This window comes from Oryctolagus cuniculus, chromosome X, assembly GCF_051225735.1.
Source record: "Oryctolagus cuniculus isolate XC-2025 breed Fujian yellow rabbit chromosome X, ASM5122573v1, whole genome shotgun sequence".
Classification (NCBI taxonomy): domain Eukaryota; kingdom Metazoa; phylum Chordata; class Mammalia; order Lagomorpha; family Leporidae; genus Oryctolagus; species Oryctolagus cuniculus.
In genome coordinates this window covers 81,994,409-82,014,493 of record NC_142888.1, presented here as the reverse complement: position 1 = coordinate 82,014,493, position 20,085 = coordinate 81,994,409, and the positions used below count along the sequence as shown (strand labels likewise).

At 43.3% G+C, this 20,085-nt stretch overlaps 1 protein-coding gene across 11 annotated transcripts in view; it reads left to right on the top strand.

Annotated features, from left to right (window-relative positions):
- The window catches only part of PAK3 (p21 (RAC1) activated kinase 3), a 278,956-nt gene that overhangs the window by 140,858 nt on the left and 118,013 nt on the right, over positions 1-20,085 (top strand). For 2 of the 11 annotated variants that reach the window (XM_089324122.1, XM_089324113.1), the window contains exons 1-2: positions 17,838-17,975; positions 18,095-18,200. The exons of 4 other annotated variants lie outside the window; for them this stretch is intronic. The gene's annotated coding sequence lies outside the window, so the exon portion shown is untranslated. Of the gene's footprint in view, positions 1-16,746; positions 16,996-17,837; positions 17,976-18,094; positions 18,201-20,085 lie in introns of those variants that run through there. 5 more of the 11 variants (XM_089324119.1, XM_017349812.4, XM_089324120.1 and 2 more) reach the window with 5 other exon arrangements.

Sequence of the window (20,085 nt, the reverse complement as noted above, 5' to 3'; positions counted from 1 at the left end):
CATAGCGGGTAAAGCCATTGCCTGCAGTGCCGACATCCCATATGGGTGCTGGTTCGTGTCCTGGCTGCTCCACTTCTGAACCAGCTCTCTGCTGTGGCCTGGAAAAGCAGTAGAAGATGGCTTAAGTCCCTGGGCCCCTGCACCCACTGGGAGACCCGGAATAAGCTCCTTGCTTCAGATTGGCGTAACTCTGACAGTTGCAGGCCATCTGTGGAGTGAACCAGTGGATGGAAGACCCCCACCTCCCTCTTCTCCTCTATAAAAAAAAAAAAAGAAGAAATGAATGAACGGCAGCGAAGAAAGATGCTCTGAGATAGGGACTGCCCTTGACTCCTCACATGGTCAGAATGCTTTGAACCAGAAATGGAGGTCATCAGTATTTTGAAATTCTTTTACATCAAAAGCCCTATTTTTGTTTTAAGCTTCTTAGAGTTGATGGATTCTCCTGCTTGCATGCGTGAATGCAGAAATCTGCTTTGAAAAGTGGTGTGGATTAATGAAAACACAGTATGGATGACTCTGGTGGTGGTGGGCCTTAGAACCAACTTGTGTGGAGGGATGGCTGTTTAGCAGGATGATTCGCAATTTTTCTCCAATGAAATTATCCCCCTTTCATCTCCCTCCCTGAATGCCTGCTGTGACATCTACATTTTTCCCCTCTGTAGCTTATTTCTTTGATTCAAGCATTGTTTCTCACTCCAGAAGGGTCCTTGTAAAACAGGCAGATAACTAACAGAAGCAATAAATGAAATTGTTAAGACTGTACTGCAAAGGAGTCAGTCAGATTCCCAGACCCAGGAGGGAAAGGACAGCAGCTTCAGCTCCTTGGGCCTCTGGGTGGCTGGGAGAAGTCCCTGAAAGGAAGAATGGAACACATGAAGGGAAAGAACATATTAAAATTAGTTTAATGGCTTTTGAAAAATGAGCCTGTCATGTCCACAGTTCATTGTCTTAAACTATAGGGAAGACTCTAGTGTGTGTTTGTGTGTGTGTGTGTGTGTGTTGGGGGGGGGTGCTTTTGGAAAACAGTAAAATCATAAATTTATTCTTTGAGACTGCTATTGGTGGGATTCTAGATTTGATTGTTACCAAAAATCTAAGAGATGTAGAGAATTTGAAGGGAGTGTATGTGGTATGAATAGACCACTGATACTTTCACCATTGCTCCCCTTATCAGGCAAATCCAAACAGAGCCTGAGGCAGGGGGAAGAATGATAAACTTTCAGCCTCCCACCCCCACCCCACCACAGTGTAATCCCAGTGTAATGTCCGATCATTTATTTCAACAGGGTGTAAGGAGAATAGTGTGCTCTCTACCTTTCCCTTTAGATCAAAATTAGCAGGTGTTTGCTTTAAAATGCAAAAAAAAAAAAAAAAAAAAAAAAATCTGTGTTAAGAGTTCTTTCTGGCCTTACAAGGATGGTGAAAATTAAAAAAGGTCAAAGACAATCCAAAGATTAGTGGGAAAGTACACCCCTCCCACCCCCTGCCATCTAGCAATCCCATTTACAAAGACGCCCCATGTCTTTCAAAAGAGACCCGCAAATTACCCTGGAAATCTGCCCCAAAAGGCTGGGCTGTGGATGGAGGCAGAGCCTTTGTTAGCAGGGGTTTTGTGGGGGATGGCACCACAGTGAGCACAGTTAAGCTTCACCAATTCCCTGAATGGGGGCAAGGCCAATCGTGATTTGTAAGAAGCTTGAATTTGAAAATATGTTTAAAGAAATGCCATGTTATTATTTCTAAAAACCTGCAGTCAAACTGCTGGTTGAGGTCTGAGCTCTCAGCTGCCTGGTCTCTTAAGGCCTCGAACAAACAGATAAGGACTGTAATTAGCATATTGGTCATTTGAATGCAAAGTGCACTTAGAGTGGCTCTTAAAAACCATGTGTTAGCATGCTTCCCTAGCAAGCTGTCACTTTTTTGTGTTTATGGTATTAATTTGCCTAGCAACCTGCCCCCTTTCATTTTGGACTGTAAACTTGAGCCTAGCATGCCAGAATTCGTTAAATTTTCCATATTAGCAGCTGGAATGAACAAGGTGTATATGTGTGGAGGGGCAAGGTGGGGGAAGATGGTGGACCACTTTAAAAAAATCATCATGAACCTATTTTAAACTTCTAACTGACCTTTAAAATGCATCCATTAAGTCATGTTTATTATTTACTGAATAGGGAATATTTGCTCTTAGATAATTAGTAAAAGGGGAGGGAGAAATTGTTTCCATTTCCCCTCCCTCACAAGTGACCTTATCTAGTGAATTCCAAACAACGCTGACTGTAAGGAGTTGCTGCATTATAGCAAAATAAGGATTGATTATGAGGTGCAACAGGTGCTTAATTATACGGAACAACAGCACATTAAGATCTGCATCTATTAACCACATGATCAGCCAATCCTGCATGCACACCTTAACTTTGTTTTTAAATTCACACTTGAGATCACTTAATTTGAAGTGTGACTGAGTTATGTTTGGGAGGGAGAAAAAGAGAGAGGGATGAATATAGCCCTGGTTTTACTCAACTCCTCAACATCTTCACCATTTTGCTGTGGGCATGGAAGAAAACAGCAATGTTCATTTCCAGGTTGAAGAAGTCATCTGGTAGATAGCATGGGGACTGCAGGGAAAAGCTGGGTGAAGCCTCACAGTGGACTGAATTTGAACACCTGCACCTTGAGAAAAGTCTGCAAGTCTACTCCTGGCTATGTGAAATTCAGATCCTCTAGGAAAGATGGGGAGAGATTATCCACAAAGCTATTGGAGGAAAGGCAGTCCTTAAGTAATGAAATCCCTTATGCAGTGATTCCCAGACTTTGCACATATTACAATCTGAGGAGAGTAGCACCTGAGATCAGCACCTGTGGAGATATTTGAACATCCTTATGCCTAGTTTCATGCCATTCAATTAAATCAGAATGTCTGGGGAGAGAAGCCAGGCACCATCATTTTATATAGATCACTGGGTGACTGTATGTGCAGCAAAGTTGGGAACCACTACCCTAATATTTTTTTTTTGCTTTATAAGCATTTAATTTATATTTAATCTTCCCAGTTATCCTAGGAAAGAGGTGCTATTAGATCCCCATTTCACAGATGAACAAACTGAGTTTCAGAGGAGCAAAATAAGTTGCCCCAAATCTCAAAACTCTAAAGTAATAAATCTGGGATTTGAATGTCTACAGTTTCTCTACAGAGTCTGTATGCTGAACTTCCATGCAATAAAGGCCCTCTGTGCTTTTATCCCCTTATCCAGTAGTATTCCCATATCAATACAGTGAAAATTTATTAAGAATCTGCTATGCAGATCACACAGTTGTAGTCACACTCTGTGCCTCTACATAGAGTCAAGCAAATATGGCTAACTTCTCATACTTCAGGATACCTTACAAACAACCCTGGCTTGATTATTTCATTGTTTGTTATGCTAAAGCTTAGTTAGCCAAAGATTATCAGAGACAAAACAGTAGTGGTACAAAATCCAATGTATTGGGTGGCTTAGCAATTGGGTATTCCCCAGTATTAAAGTCCATTATCAAAGCAGGTCTGGGCCAATGGAACAGAATTGAAACACCAGAAATCAATCCAAACATCTACAGCCAACTTATATTTGATCAAGGATCTAAAACTAATTCCTGGAGCAAGGACAGTCTATTCAATAAATGGTGCTGGGAAAACTGGATTTCCACGTGCAGAAGCATGAAGCAAGACCCCTACCTTACACCTTACACAAAAATCCACTCAACGTGGATTAAAGACCTAAATCTACGTCCTGACACCATTAAGTTATTAGAGAACATTGGAGAAACCCTTCAAGATATTGGCACAGGCAAAGAATTTCTGGAAAAGACCCGGGAGGCACAGACAGTCAAAGCCAAAATCAACTATTGGGATTGCATCAAATTGAGAAGTTTCTGTACTGCAAAAGAAACAGTCAGGAGAGTGAAGAGACAACCGACAGAATGGGAAAAAATATTTGCAAACTATGCAACAGATAAAGGGTTAATAACCAGAATCTACAAAGAGATCAAGAAACTCCACAAAAACAAAACCAACAACCCACTTAAGAGATGGGCCAAGGACTTCAATAGACATTTTTCAAAAGAGGAAATCCAAATGGCTAACAGGCACATGAAAAAATGTTCAAGGTCACTAGCAATCAGGGAAATGCAAATCAAAAGCACAATGAGGTTTCACCTCACCCCGGTTAGAATGGCTCACATACAGAAATCTACCAACAACAGATGCTGACGAGGATGTGGGAAAAAGGGACACTAACCCACTGTTGGTGGGAATGCAAACTGGTCAAGCCACTATGGAAATCAGTCTGGAGATTCCTCAGAAACCTGAAGATAACCCTACCATTCGACCCAGCCATCCCACTCCTTGGAATTTACCCAAAGGAGTTTAAATTGATAAACAAAAAAGCGGTCTGCACCCTAATGTTTATTGCAGCACAATTCACAATAGCCAAGACCTGGAACCAACCTAAATGCCCATCAATGGTAGACTGGATAAAGAAATTATGGGATATGTATTCTTTAGAATACTATACCGCAGTAAGAAACAACGAAATCCAGTCATTTGCAACAAAATGGAGGAATCTGGAACACATCATGCTGAGTGAAGTAAGCCAGTCCCAAAGGGACAAATACCATATGTTCTCCCTGATCGGTGACAACTGACTGAACACCAAAAAGGAAACCTCCTGAAGTGAAATGGACACTATGAGAAATGGTGACTTGATCAGCATAGCCCTGACTGCTAATGGACAACTTAATACATTATCCCTCATAGTATTTTTTTTTGTCTGTTCTACTTAATATGACTGGTTTAATTCTGTAATTATCACACAGTTATTCTTAAGTGTTGAAAATTAACTGAAATGTGATCCCTGTTAAACATAAGAGTGGGAATAAGAGAGGGAAGAGATGTATAATTTGGGGCATGCTCGGGCTGACTTGCCCCAATTGGTAGAGTTAGAAACATACCAGGGGTTTCCAATTCAATCCCATCAAGGTGGCATGTGCCAATGCCATCTCACTATTCCAAGTGATCAATTTCAGTTCACAATTGATCATAATGAAAGGACTAAGAGTCAAAGGGAGCACATACACAAGTCTAGTATCTGCTAACACTAACCGATAGAATAAATAAAGGGGAGAGTGATCCAACATGGGAAGTGAGATACTCAGCAGACTCATAGAATGGCGGATGTCCTAAATAGCACTCTGGCCTCAGAATCAGCCCTAAAGGCACTCAGATCTGGCTGAAAAGCCCATGAGAGTATTACAGGCATGGAAAGCCAAGACACTCTGGCAAAAAGATCTCTGTGAGTGAGATCCCAGTGGAAAGAACAGGTCTTCAAAGAGGGAGGTGCCTTTCTCTGAAGGGAGGAGAGAACCTCCACTTTGACTATGACCGTGTCTAAACAAGATAAGAGTCGGAGAACTCAAGGGGCTTCCATAGCCTTGGAAACTCATGACTGGTGCATAGGGAGATTACTGATGCCATAAACAGGAGTGTCAATTTGTAAAGTCAACAACAGGAGTCACTGTGCACTTACTCCTCATGTAGGATCTCTGTCCTTAATGTGCTGTACACTGAGGCTTAATGCTATAACGAGTACTCAAACAGTATATTTCACTTTGTGTTTCTATGGGGGTGCAAACGATTGAAATCTTTACTTAATGTACACTAAACTGATCTTCTGTAAAAAAAAAAAAAAGAAATTATCAATTCCCAACTTGACTCTCACTGGGATTAAACATGACAATAGGTCTGATCTGATTTCATCATCATTTAAAAAAAATCATCTATTATTTTTCACTTTATGTTTCTGTGTGGGAGCAAACTGTTGAAATCCTTACTTAAGGTATACTAAGCTGATCTTCTGTATATTAAGATAATGGAAAATGAATCTTGATGTGAATGGAAGGGGAGAGGGAGTGGGAAAGGGGAGGGTTGTGGGTGGGAGGGACGGTATGGGGGGGGAAGCCATTGTAACCCATGAGAGTCGTACTTTGGAAATTTATATTCATTAAATAAAAGATAAAAAAAAAAAAAAAAAAAGATGAACCAGAAGCCGGCGCCACGGCTCACCAGGCTAATAAAAAAAAAAAAAAAAAAAAGCAGGTCTGGGGCATCACTGGTGGGAAAGCTGTAGTTACTCAAAGGAGGTGGGGACATTGTGGCATTTTACAATTGCTGCATGACCTTGGGAGAAACAGTGTTTTCTGTTAACTTTGCAGCTGGTTTTATCTGTCTATCTTCCCAGCCTGATTAATGGCAGGGCTGCATTTTCTTCATGCAAGCTGTTTCACTCTTTCAGTCCCAAGCAAGTTTTGACTCTTTGGTCCTTTTCAGTAGAGGATGGGCCTGAGAAAAACATTTGACATTCAGATAAATTATTGATAGTTTCACTAATTTTCAGCCAAGTTTGTAGAATATTTAATGGATGAGTGCATGTCAAAACCAGAAAAATCTGAATGAGGTCTGTATTTGAATAAGTAGTGTCATACCAATGTCAATTTCCAGGGTTTTGACAAGGCACTGTGACTGTGTAAAATAAAATCAAGACAGTATATCAAGACGTTGGGGAAAAATTGGTGAAAGATACATGGAAACTCTCTGTACTATTTTTTGCAGGTACTTGTGAGCCTTAAAATAACTTCAAATTTTTTTTTAAAGTTATACAAGATGTTTACTGGGGAACAGGTTTGTGTTTATTATCTAAGACATGGTCTTCCACATACTCCAAATTTTTTTTTAAGATTTTATTTATTTATTTGGCAGGTAGAGTTACAGACAGTAAGAGAGAGAGACAGACAGAAAGGTCTTCCTTCTGTTGGTTCACTCCCCAAATGACCGCAACGGCCAGAGCTGCGCCGATCCAAAGCCAGGAGCCAGGTGCTTCCTCCTGGTCTCCCATGCGGGTGCAGGGGCCCAAGCACTTGGGCCATCCTCCACTGCTTTGCCAGGCCACAGCAGAGAGCTGGACTGGAAGAGGAACAACCGGGACTAGAACTGGCGCCAATATGGGATGCCAGCGCCGCAGGTTGAGGATTAACATAGTGTGCCACGGCGCCGGCCCCCTCCAAAATTGTTTTTACCAATGTTCTCTTATATGTCCCTAGATTTGAATCTTGTATATAATAGTGATGTCAGTGGATTACTCAACTTCCAGGTCTACCAGGTCCAGATCCCTGTGGGATTGAAAATATGGGACCAGTTTTTTCATCCACAAGATGCCATTTGAGTAGAGTCTGGAAATATATATTAAATATCACCAGCATGGAAAGGAGGATAAAAGTTGTAAGAAAAAGGGAAGAGCAGGAGGAAAGGCACAGAAGTGTGAAGTTCAAGGCATAACAGGGAAAATAAGAGTTCAGCTGGGCTGAAGCTAGGTGTATAAGGGACAAGTGGTGAGAGAAGAACCTGGAAAGATGAGTTGGAGCTGGGGAGTGACAGACTGGATGCGATTCTCCTCTCTGAAATGTGGGGCTTTGGACTTCCCTTGTAGTACTTACAACATCAGTCCTGTAACACAGTTACCTGAGTGCATAACATCCTTCCCTTTCAATACAGAGAGAGGAGAGCCACATCCAGAATCCAAATTCCTTGAGATGGTTCAAGTTCGGGCTCATCTGTGTAGCCACCTTTGTAGCACCTAGCTGTATGTCTTGCACTTGGTGGGTGATCAACAAATTTGTTCTAACTAACGCATTACAAAGCTGCAGCTAATATTTCCCCCTCAAGAATGCCTGGGGCCCCAAGATAATGTAGGAAAATGAAAGAGGCAGGCAGAAAAGCACACAACCCATGTCCTCAAGCTCTGTTTGTGTTTGGCTTTGGTGACTGTGTGTCACCACACCTTACCATGTTTGACACATGCCTTCCTTGCCCTGAACTGTGCCTGTGATGGCTCTTTCTGGAGAGATATCATGTGCCTTGCCCTAATAAATGCGCCATTCTACTCACACTCCCCTCTTTTTAGATTTACTGGAAGGTTGCAGAGATACCTCACTTCTTCACCACCTGCACCTCAGGTGTCTGAATTTTAGCAAAACCATGGGTTCAGGAACAACCTGGCAGTAGTAGGTAAGGAACTCCTCACGAAGGATGCTGTCTCCAGAATTTGGGTGACATACTCATCTGAGTTGTCTGCAGGGATCTCCACCATTAGCCAGTTGGTGATTTTTCCCCTCTTTTACCTCCTTAGAGGAATGTTCTATTGCTCATCATTTTAGATGGTTGGGTGTGGGGATCAGGGCACTTTTGTTCCTGACAACCTCATTGTGTGGTTAGCAGGAGCAGACACTGCCCAGGTTGTCACGACAACCAGCAATGATTCAAAGCTTCCCTGAAAGGTCTGTATCTCTGGCAAATAATCAGCCTGTAGCGCTCAGCAGATGCTGAACTAAGCAGCCAATCACAGGTGAGCTGGGGAAGCATGACATCATAGTCCAGCCGGTCCAAAATAATAATAATAAGAAGAAGAATACAATTTGTTTTTTTATTTCCCTGGTTGGTTCTTTGTCCCCTGGATTTTGTCCTCCACTTTCTCTTTCTCTTCTTTTTTTCTAGTAAAATGGGGAGAACAATGATGCCAACTTTCCAAATTTAATTCACTCTTCAGTTTGACTTAGGTTCCAGCAGTGCAGTGATTGGGAATATGTGGGGGAAGGAATGTATAATGCGATCCACTTGGGAGAAAATCAAACAGAGCATCAGCTCAATTAAATAATGTGGTTTGATATGTAGGACTGTGGTGAAAGCAGGGCTAATTAAAACCAAGTCAGAGGAGAGGAACTTCCTAATTCTCTTATTAATTCACTCAGAGCCACCTGGATTTAATTGTCTTCTGTTTTCTCTTTTCTAACTCCCTGGTGGAAGGCAAGAGGGCAGAAGCTGTGGGCTTCAGAAAGTTCCTAGATTCTGTAGGGCAAGTCTCTAATGGGGGCTAATTATAGTGAAGGAAGGTTGGGAGAGATGCTCCATTCCCAAGCTCCCACCATTTAGGAAGTGTATGTAAATAGAGACAAATCAAGTCTGTTAAGGAGGTATGCAGCTCTGAAATATGTTAAGTCCACTTTTGTTCCATTTGCCACTTGCATGCATACAGTAGTCTAGTGAGATAGGCAATGCAAGTTTGACAGAGGAGAAAACTAAGGTCCAGGGGAATTCCAGTCTTTCTCTCAAGATTTTTGCTCCAGAGGCTAGACTAAAACTTGACTCTCCTGATTCCCTGGCCAGAACTTTGAGGCCGCAAGAGAATGGTGGTTTCCTAGCCACAGCTCTCTTCTTGCCACAGTCTTTGGTTTCAGGAACCTAGCAGGAGACCTTTTGACATCATTAAGGCTCCTTTTCTGTTAAATGTCTAGCACACAACACACAATGCTGTCTGCCACGAGAAAGCTCCAGCCCCTAATGACGGGAGTGGGAAAGTAGGAGGGAAGGGGCTTACTAGAACCAGACTGTAGTGATGGCAACAGGCCATAAGGAGCAGGCCATAAGTGAAGGAGGAGTGGGAGTGGTGCTTCTAGCCAATGCCCATGCACCAGCAGCCAAGCTATATCTTTCTGTACTCAACAAGGGCGGGATTTTTTTAGGTTTTTTTTTTTTTTTTTTTTTTTTTTTTTTTTTTTTTTTTTTTACAGGCAGAGTTAGACAGTGAGAGAGAGACAGAGAGAAAGTCTTCCTTCCGTTGGTTCACCCCCAAATGGCCACTATGGCCGGCGCACTGTGCCGATTGAAATCCAGGAGCCAGGTGCTTCCTCCTGGTCTCCCATGCAGGTGCAGGGCCCAAACACCTGGGCCATCCTCCACTCTACTCCCGGGCCACAGCAGAGAGCTGGACTGGAAGAAGAGCAACCAGGACAGAACCGGCACCCCAAGCGGGACTAGAACCCGGAGTGCCGGCGCTGCAGGCAGAGGATTAGCCTAGTGAGCCGCGGCGCTGGCTGGGATTTTTTTTTAAGTGCAGCTGCCATTGCAAAAGATGGAAAGAGTGAGAATCACATAGATCTGAAATCTACAACTAGGAGCCATTTCTGGCTATGGGGCTTGAGAGAGAAGGAAAAAGAGAGTCAGCAAACCCGGGATGCTTCTGTCCAATGGCACCTAACTACCCAGCATCCAGCACCTGCATAAGCCTGGCTCAGCTCAGCCTGGCACACCTTAGCCTTGATTGCTATCTTTGAACCACTGAGCTGGCATTCAGACCTCTTTCAGGACAGCAGAGGTGCTCTGTTTGTTTTTGTCTTAACCCAAAGAAGTATCTGCTTTCTTTTTTCAAAAACCACTTTATGTGTTTATTTGAAAGGCAAGTTACACACATAGGCACACACATACACAAACATAGAATGAAAAAAAGAGAGAGGGAGAGAGGGAGAGAGGGAGAGAGAGCAAGAGTGAGAGTGTGAGAGAGAGATATTTTCCATCCACTAGTTCACTCCCCAGATGGTTGCAATGGCCAGGAGTGGGCCAGCCAGAAGCCAGGATCCTGGAACTGCATCTAGGTCTCCCACATGGGTACATGAGCCCAGGCACTTAGTTCATTTCCCACTGGTTTCCCAGGTACATTAACAAGGAGCTGGATTGGAAGTGGAGCAGCCAGGACTCAAATCAGCACCCGTATGGGATGCTGGCATCACAGGCAGTGGGTTTACCTCCTGTGCCACAACACCAGCCCTGTATATTTCTCTTTCTAATAATGTTTCCCATAAGCAGAATATAGTATGTGCTTGTTGTAAAAAAGGAAATAAAGAAGTCTAGATGCTCCTCAACTTATGGTTGGATTACATCTTGATAAGCTCATACTAAATTGAAATATCCTAAGTCAAAAATGTATTTAATTTCCTTAACCTACTGGTCACCCTGACTTCACAACATTGCCAACTGTGGAGCATCAAAGGTTTCCCCTTTAGACCACTGTGTGACTGGGAGCTGCTCTTGCTGCCACTGCCTAGCTTCCCATCACTGGAGAGCATTGTACTGCATAGTGGTTCCCCAAGAAAAGCTCAAAATTCCAAATCTGAAGTACAGCTTCTACAGATTGTGTGTCACTTTCTCGTCAATGAAAATATGACAAATTGTTAAGGTGAATCATTGTGATTGAGGGACCTCTGTATATAAAGAGAACAGTTAATACCTCTCATCCCACACACATATTCATGGGTCTTTTCTCCCTCCATTTATTCCCATAATTACCCTAACAGTTTGATGTGTATAAATTGAAGCTCAAACACATACACACACACAATATTTTTGACAAAAATAGATCATAGTACACATGCTGTTCTGTAAATTTTTTTCACTCAAAAAATGTGTCGATATGTGTTTCTATTCAGAGATATAGTATTTTTAGCTGATATGTAATATTCTGAAGTATATAAATACCATCATTTCTTTAATAATTTGGAATTTGATAGATACGTCTATGATCTTAATGGTGGTGATAGTTTCATGAATGTATACTTATCCCCACACTCATGATGTCATATACATTAAATATATACAACAATGTAGTTTGTAAGAAACAGCAATGCTATTATTGAGGGACATTTAAGCTAGTCTTTATATAAACTATTTCATTCTTATGTGAGATTCACCAATGAACATATTTGAACACATTTTGGCATGTTTTGATGAGTTTATTCATAGGCAAATTCCTTAGTTGGAATTGCTGGGACAAGCCTCCTATGTATTTTAATAGTTAATGAGAATTACCCATCTCTCTTCCCCAGAGTATGCGCCCTTTTAGCACTCCCATCAATGGTAAATCAGTGAGCAATGATTCTTTTATCCAGGATGTGACCAGGACCATTTGAAGATATTCATTTTGGTGTGCTTCTGTTGCCACAAGCCCAATTCCAGAGTCTCTCACTTCTCCTGTGAATCAGGGGCCAGTTGGGTTGGTGGGACTCAAAGGGGAACTATGACTCAAGTTGCCATATAAGTGGTAAAAAGAACACAGAACTGAGAGTGGTAGACCTGGTTTCTAGGATCATCTCTAAGAGGCATGGAGCAGGTAAGTTCAAACCCATGGGCCTCCATTCTCTCATCTATGAAATGCAGATCAGAATAATTCCTACAGTAAACTGTGGTGGTGGTGGCTGTTATGAAGATCAAATGGGGAGATAAAATAGTGATTTGTACTCAGAGAAGTAGGATACACATGCCCAGAGGTTATTATGGTAGTGTTATTATGTCCTTAAGTCGATGAGCTCCCAGAGGAGCATAGGATGGTGGAAGTTGAGTAGAACAAATTACACACATGAAATCTTGAAGCTATTTCTTTTTTATTTTTTTTATAAACTAGAAGTCAGATTGTGACAAATACTCTTTTTTTTTTTTTTGACAGGCAGAGTGGATAGTGAGAGAGAGACAGAGAGAAAGGTCTTCCTTTTGCCGTTGGTTCACCCTCCAATGGCCGCCACGGCTGGCGCGCTGTGGCTGGCACACCGCACTGATCCGAAGGCAGGAGCCAGGTACTTCTCCTGGTCTCCCATGGGGTGCAGGGCCCAAGCACTTGGGCCATCCTCCACTGCCTTCCCTGGCCACAGCAGAGAGCTGGCCTGGAAGAGGGGCAACCGGGAAAGAATCCGGCGCCCCGACCGGGACTAGAACCTGGTGTGCCGGTGCTGCTAGGTGGAGGATTAGCCTATTGAGCAGCGGCGCCGGCCTATTTCAACCTAGAATCTCTTCCATGAAAGTTCCCATGCAGTTGCCCTACATTCTTGGAGAAAAAAAAAACCACGATGATAGTAAAGACTGCTTTTTGGTATCAAGTATAATATAGGTTATCACCCTTTCTCAGGAAGATGCAAGTCTTTTGTGCAAAGCTTCAGCATGCATTCTGTCCTCTTTCTATGATATCACTATGCTTTAATTTGTCAAGCACCTAATAGAATTTTGGCATTATGCTAGTTTCTATAATCATCAGGAGAGAGGAAATACACACACGGAACATTTAAATAACCATATACGCTGACTGCATAAATAGCTCTGAGTTATAGCTGAGATATATAGGAGCTTTAGAGTGAAATCAAATACCTCTTAATTACAATTTAAATCAATAGCCTCGAAGACTCAGGCTAAATTGTTGCCCAGGAAAATCCAGTTATATATTTGTATTACTTTTTTAAAAAACTTTCCTTGTTGGAAATAACCCAAACAACATTTTACAAATCAGAGATGTTAACATTAAGTAATTACATTCATTTAGATCAATGATGTTTTTAGGTTACTTTTACCATGATGTTAAAAAAAATCAATATGATGTGGATTTTTTTTTTACCTCCAAAGTTAATTAAAAAGATATCTGTAAAATCATCAGAAGCAGAACCATACCAATTTCAACCTGTTAATCAAGGATTGGAGAGGGAGGGTGCAAGGCATTTTTGCATTAGAAGACAAACACCATGCCACCCACGTGGGAGACCCAGACTAAGTTCTAGTTTCCTGGCTTCTGCCTGGCCCAGCCCTGGCTGTTGGTGGCATTTGTGGAGTGAACGAACTAGTGGATGAAAGCACACTTGCTCTCTGTCTCCGTCTGTCTCTCTCCCTCTCTTTTATCTCTCCCTCTGTCACTCTGCATTTTAAGTAAATAAATAAATCTTTTTGTTAAACAAAAGGTTTGTGGAAAACTGAATTAAAAGATAATTTTTTAAAAATCAATCTTGTTTAGTAGGCTTTATTAAAGCAAGTATGCGTTTTTATAATTTTACTTTATAATTTCTTATCTCCTACAGAGGTTTCTGCATTTTTGATTAACACGTAATAATTATATATCTATATTTATGGGCATGCAGTGTGATATATAAAGATATTTATATAATGTGTGCTGATGAAATCACAGTAATTAGCATTTCATCTCATCATTTCTTTATGTTTGGAGCTTTCGAGCTTCTCTCTCCTAGTTCTTCATTAATATACAATAGGTTATTGTGAACTACAGTCACCCTACTGTGCTGTGCAACACGTTAACGCATTGCTTCCTCCTGTGTTTAGATACCCATTATCCAACTTCCTTCTATCCACCCCCCCACCCTGCCCTTTTCCCAACTTCTAGTAATCACTGTTCTACATTCAGTTCACTATTTTGGTCTGGCCTTCCCCATATGAAAGACAACATGTGGTATTTGTCTGTGTCTTAGCTAATTTCACTTAACACAGTGTCCTCCAGTTCTATCAATTTTGCTGCAAATAACAAGATCTCATTTCTCTTTCATGGCTGAATAATATTCTGTTGTGTATATATACCACAGTTTATTTATCCATTCATCTGTTAAGAGGTACCTAGGTTGATTCCATATTTTGGCTATTGTGAATAGTCCTGCAGTGAATATGGAAGTGTGGTTACCTCTTTGATATCTGATTTCATTTACTTTAGATATATACCCAGAAGTGCGATGGCTTGATCCTATGTTAGATCTATCTCTAGTTTTTTGAGAGACCTCTATACCTCTCTCCATAATGGTTGTACTGGTTTAGAATCCCACCAAAAATGTATAAAAGTTCCCTTTTCTCCACATCCTCACTGGCATTTGTTGTTTTTGCTCTTTCTTAATAAAAGTCATTCTAGTTGGGGCGAGATTACTTCATTGTGGTTTTGATTTGCATTTCCTGGATGGTTAACGATGCTGAGCATTTTATCATATATTTGTTGTATTTCTTATTTCGAGAAATCTCTAGTCAGATCATTTACTCACTTTTTAATTGGTTTGTTTCATTGTTATTAAGTGTCTTGAATTTCCTATATATACTGGATATCAATTGTTCTTCAAATAAAGTTTACAAATACTTTCCTCAATGTGTAGGCTGTCTCTTGTAAGTGTTTTAACAAAATCAGTAGCGTAGAACCATATTTGATTCTTAGCAGGAATATATGGTGTCATGTTAGAAAAAACATGGGCTTTGGACTTAGGGAGACTTAGATACAAATCCCATCTCTGCCACTTTCTACAATGTTTATGTAATACTTATGTATGCATAAATATATATTTTAATTAAGGAAAATAAAATGTGCTAATTGACCCATTAAAAACAGTCTAGATTATATCAGTTCACTTAGTCTTTGCCTCTCTCTTTCCTGTTTTGTCACAGATCGAGTTGGGTTTCTAAAAAGATTTATTTATTTATTTGAAAGGCAGCATGAGAGAAAGAGAGAGAGAGAAAGAGAGATGTCGCATCTACTGATTCACTCCACAAATGGCCACAAGGAGCCTGGAACTCCATCTGGGTCTCCCATGTGGGTGACAGGGTCCCAAGCACTTGGGCCATCTTCCACTACTTTCCCAGGCACATTAGTAGGGAACTGGACTGGAAGTGGAACAGCTGTGACTCAAGCCGGTGCCCATATGGGATGGCAGTATCACAAGCCATGGCCTAACCCGCTGTGCCATAATGCCAGCCCTGGCCATTGCTCTTTTTTTCAGTTCTCTGTATCATCAGAATTTAAAATGAATTAGTCCAAGGGAAGCATCCCATTCTTCATTTGCCTGGGATGTTCTTTTTTGGTGGATCTGGGGATCTATTATAAGACTTTTCTTAAAGATCTCTGGGCAGATATTTTATTTCACTCTTGGTCTTGGAATTTGTTTTGCTGGCATGACAGAGAAATGATTGCTGGATGCTACGTAGTGTTGAGAAAATTGAATAAAAGTGCATGAGGAAGGGTCATTACCCATTTTGACCATTCAAGTATGTGAGGATATATTTGTCTTTATTAAAGTTTCAAAGTGGAGAGGAAAATCATCCATAGTCTTACTGATTGAAGCAATTTTATGATTATTTTCTGAAGGCATATTTTACACTGTTATAATCTGAATGGCTTACTCTTTGTTTTACTTAACTTTTTTCTTTAATGACAATCTACTCTTTCCTTCCAGGGATTTACCACAATTTACATAATATAGCCAAATCCTGGGGAGTATGGATTTTGAAGTAGCAAAGGATGATTTGATATTTTAGAAGGCTTTTGGGCAATACTATTTTTTTCTAAAAAATTCTAAAATACATTTGAACTGTGCCCTAAAAAGAAGAGAAGCCATTGAAGATTTGGGGGGAAAGGATGGACATGGAGAATCCCGTTTTAGTGAAAAAAAAAAAAAAGCATACATAAGGTGTATACAATCACGTTCATCAAAGTATGCACAGATTAATTCTTTTTTTTTTGGTTTGTTTTTGTGTAATGCTCTGTTTTGAAACGTGCTGCGTTTCCTGTGCAGAATAGCATCTTCCCTATGCAGATTTGCCTTCTCTGAACCCCACTGCTGAGTCTGCTTCTTGGAGTTTTCTGTGCACTCTAGAGACTCCACCAACGTCACCTGCTTGCCTGACAGGTGGTGTCCCAAATCCAAACCATTTCCCCCTTAGCAAGTATGCCCCTGTAGCTGGATAGATTTCCTGCTCTGAAAATTTATCAGAGAGCCCAGTCTTCCTAAGGGGGCAGTTAAGGAAAACACATAAATGCCCCCACCCCTTCTCTAGTCCCGTGCTCCTCATTCTTGACGGCCCCACCTCCGTCTAGACAACCCTGACTGTGTAGAAGTTTCCATCTCCTTTCCCCTTCCCTCTCCTTTCCCCTCCCCTTCAGTTTTCCCCCCTCCCAGGCGCTTCCTGCCTGGAAACAAAAGATTGGTCCCCAGTAGCCCACTCAGGGCGATTTTAGTTTTATGCTCACCATCTGATTGGCCTAGGTACGGTGCAGAGCCCGGGTGACGTCATAGCAGACAAGGGCTAGGGAGCGGTTGCCGAGCAGGAGCCCTACCGCGGGCGGGCAGCTGTGGCCGCGAGCAGCCTGGGATCGCGCACCGCGGGGCCGCAGCTTCTCCCTGCCTGGAGCCAGTGTGCGGGGGTGGGATTAGAGCCGGGCTGAGCGGGCTGGGCCCGGGGCTGCGGCTGCGGCCGCGGGGCTGCGGCTCCCCAGCCCCGGCTGCAGGAGCGCTCGGAGGTAGAGGAAAGGTCTTGACGGGGTGGCTGAACCGTGGCAGGTAAATCCCGCGAGTCCCGGCTCCCGGGCTGGTTCGGGGGAGGGGGGACGGCTGGCGCCTCTGCGAAAATGCTGGGCAGATGTTCTGCCTTGCCAGGCCCCCTCACGCTACCGCGGAGCCCTCGCCTCGAGTCTCCTACATGGCTCCCCGGGAGCCCTGAGACCAAGAGCGCACTTTGCATGATCCTGGTTCGTGAACGCGGACAAGTGGGTGTGTCCGGGCCGTTCCCGGAGGGCCTGGGCTTCTTCGCTTGGGCAAACCCTAGACTCGCTTAATGGGGCCTGGGCCGCTTGAGGCAGAATCAGCTCTGAAAGCTACGTCAGCCTGTAAGTCTTTACCTTCTTCCCGCACCCCCTCCCCAGCCACAGTAGCCGTGACAGCAGCCACCCCCCATCCCCGGGAAGGGGAGGGGGTGTGGCCGCGCTCCAGCCAAGTCCACGGCTGAAGAGCCCTACTGGAGCCAACAGAACAGAAAAAGTGACGATTTTTTGAAACGCGTGCCTTTGCCCCTAGCTTTTATTTTTCTTTATCCCTATCCCCCTTTTTTTTGGTGGGGGGATGGTAATGACATGAGGACTCTTTTTTTTTCTCCTGTGGGAACTGAAGTGATGCAATAAATGGCCCTAGAAACCAAGGGTCCCTCCGTTGGCCTCCTCTGTCTTTGTCTGGGGAGCGAGGTCATTGGGTGCACTATCTCCACCGCCCCCCTCAGTTTCTGAACTGGCTCTGACAAGATTGCTGCCGCACTTCGGGGCCAACTGAACATTTTCGATTCTGACTCTGACAGTTTTCTCTTCCCTCTGTGTTGTTTAAGGGGTGAAGTGGCAGTATCCATGGGGAGGATAGTTTTCCTGAGGAGGGAGCCACAGGGCCCACTTGTCTTTCACTCCCCACCCCCCAAACCCACCTTCCAGAATCCAGTTCCAGATTCTGGACTTGAGGGTTCTGGACTGTGGTCTGTAGAAGAGAAGGAGAGAAGGGTGAGTGGCTTGGCTTTGGGAAGCATGATGGGGGCGGTTGTACTGCAATTTGTTTTTAAATGGCTTTCAGCAGGGAAGACTTTAGCCATGTTAGTCTTGCTCCCCTCATGGTTTTGCAGACTCAAATCCAGGCCAACTGGATGACTGAGGTGTTGGAACAGAAGGAGGCCCATTCCTGTTGGTGAAAACACTGTGGCCCAGTTCTGGGATGAGCATGGTATAAAGGTCAGTGCGGTTTTCACTAGGCTATTTGCAACGTCATAATTGGGCAGGATCCGTGATCTGGTACTTGAATTGCCCAGTCAGGGGCATCTTTGGGCAAAAGGGCTGAATATGGTAATGGGTGGTAAATTGGTTGGGGCTTGGAGACAGCCACATAAACCTCGGTTTCTGGACCCCAAATATCAGACCCCTCCATTTTCATGCAAGAAGCAAGATGCAAAGACACTGGGAGGTATGCTGGGTAAAAGTCGACAGCTGAGAATCCCAAGGCCAGCAAGACCTTGAGGATGTCAAGGAGCATATCCTCCAGGCCTTCGGACAAGCAAGTAGACCTTGGAGGAGAGACCTGAACAGAGACAGGAGACTCCTGTGCAATGGGAATACAGGCAAGGGAGCATAACATCCTAGGAACATAGTCACCAGCTGACCATCCCTGTATGGTACAGAATTTCCTGGTCATAGATCCAAGTAGTTTACAGAGCAAACATGTTTGCTGAGGTCTTGGGGGAAGGTGGGTTGTTGCTGTGACAGGTGAGGGGGATGAGGAATAAATGCAGGGATGGGGAGGCGGTGCCATCAGAGATTGTAATACAAGGTCAGAGGCGAAGTTACTAATGAGGTCAAAGCCCCCCCAAAAAAAATCAAATTTAGAAATCATATGGAGTAAGTGGGATCAGATGGGGTAGGTAGGATAAGTTGCAGTAGGGACAAGAAAAGCCAGAGAGACATGTATGTAAAGCCATCATCTTCCCATAAAGCCCAAAGCCCTGATTTCCCTGATGAGATGAGCACATTTTGATGATTGAGGCAGCTGTGGTTGGGCCAAGAATGAGAACTAGCTGTTGAGGGAATCCATAGCCTTCCCACTGGCCTAAGCAAGGGAAAGAAAAGCAACTTGATGTGCAGCCACTTCCTCCTGGATAAGGAGATGAGCTGGTGGAGGGCAGAGCCCCAAATGGGAGTGGGAGACCCGTGACTCTGGCCTAGGCAGATTGATGGCTTTAATTTTACATGGGTTTGCTAAGGTGAATTGAAATGCCCCTCCTGAAAAAAAAAAAAATCAAAATAGCCGTCCTCGGGGGCCAGCGGGACCCTGTGTACGGGAGGTGGCAGAAAACCCCTACCCTGGAAGGTAAGTGCAGTTCTCTGTCTGGGCATCTAGGGAGCAGTTTAAGTCTCAGCTGTACTGCTGGCTTGCTGACCTCCCACCCCCACCTGCTTGGGACTAGGCGGTTCCCTCTGCAGGACCTAGGTGGACTCTCCTGCCAACTCGGCACTACACAGCTTTTCCAGTAGGGGGCAGGAATGAACTTGACGAGGGACGCGAGTCCTCCATTTCAGGTGTGATGCCCAAGCCTCAGACCAATTAACAGCCATACATTTAAACTCTGATTTCGGGGTACTGGAGAACCAGATGAACCTCCGGGTTTAGCAGTCTGTTCAGTCTGTTTCTTTTCCTCCCAGAAATGCGTCGCTTCCTACCCTACTCTGCAGCTATGGAAGGAATTTGCATTTACATAGGCGATGATTACTTGAGTCACTAATATACACAGCCTAACTGGAGTTTAATTGGAAATGTTAATCAATGCAATAGATCCGTGACTGATTTGCACATTCGGTCAATTATCTGCAAGTTGGGGTAATCCACACTGCACTCAGGGGATGCAATGAGGGGCAAAATGGTGCTCTTGCAGCTGAGTCTAGGGGTTGAGAAGCAAAATGGGGGGGATAGATCATGAAGACTGGAAAAGAAATGAACAATTTAGAGAGAGGAAATCATTACAGAGGTGTAGTTGCAGAGAGGCTTACTTGCTGAGATGGAATGGAACAGTCTTAGAACCCATTCAGTACAGGGGGATGCTGGGGTTTTTCTGTGTAATGGAAAGGG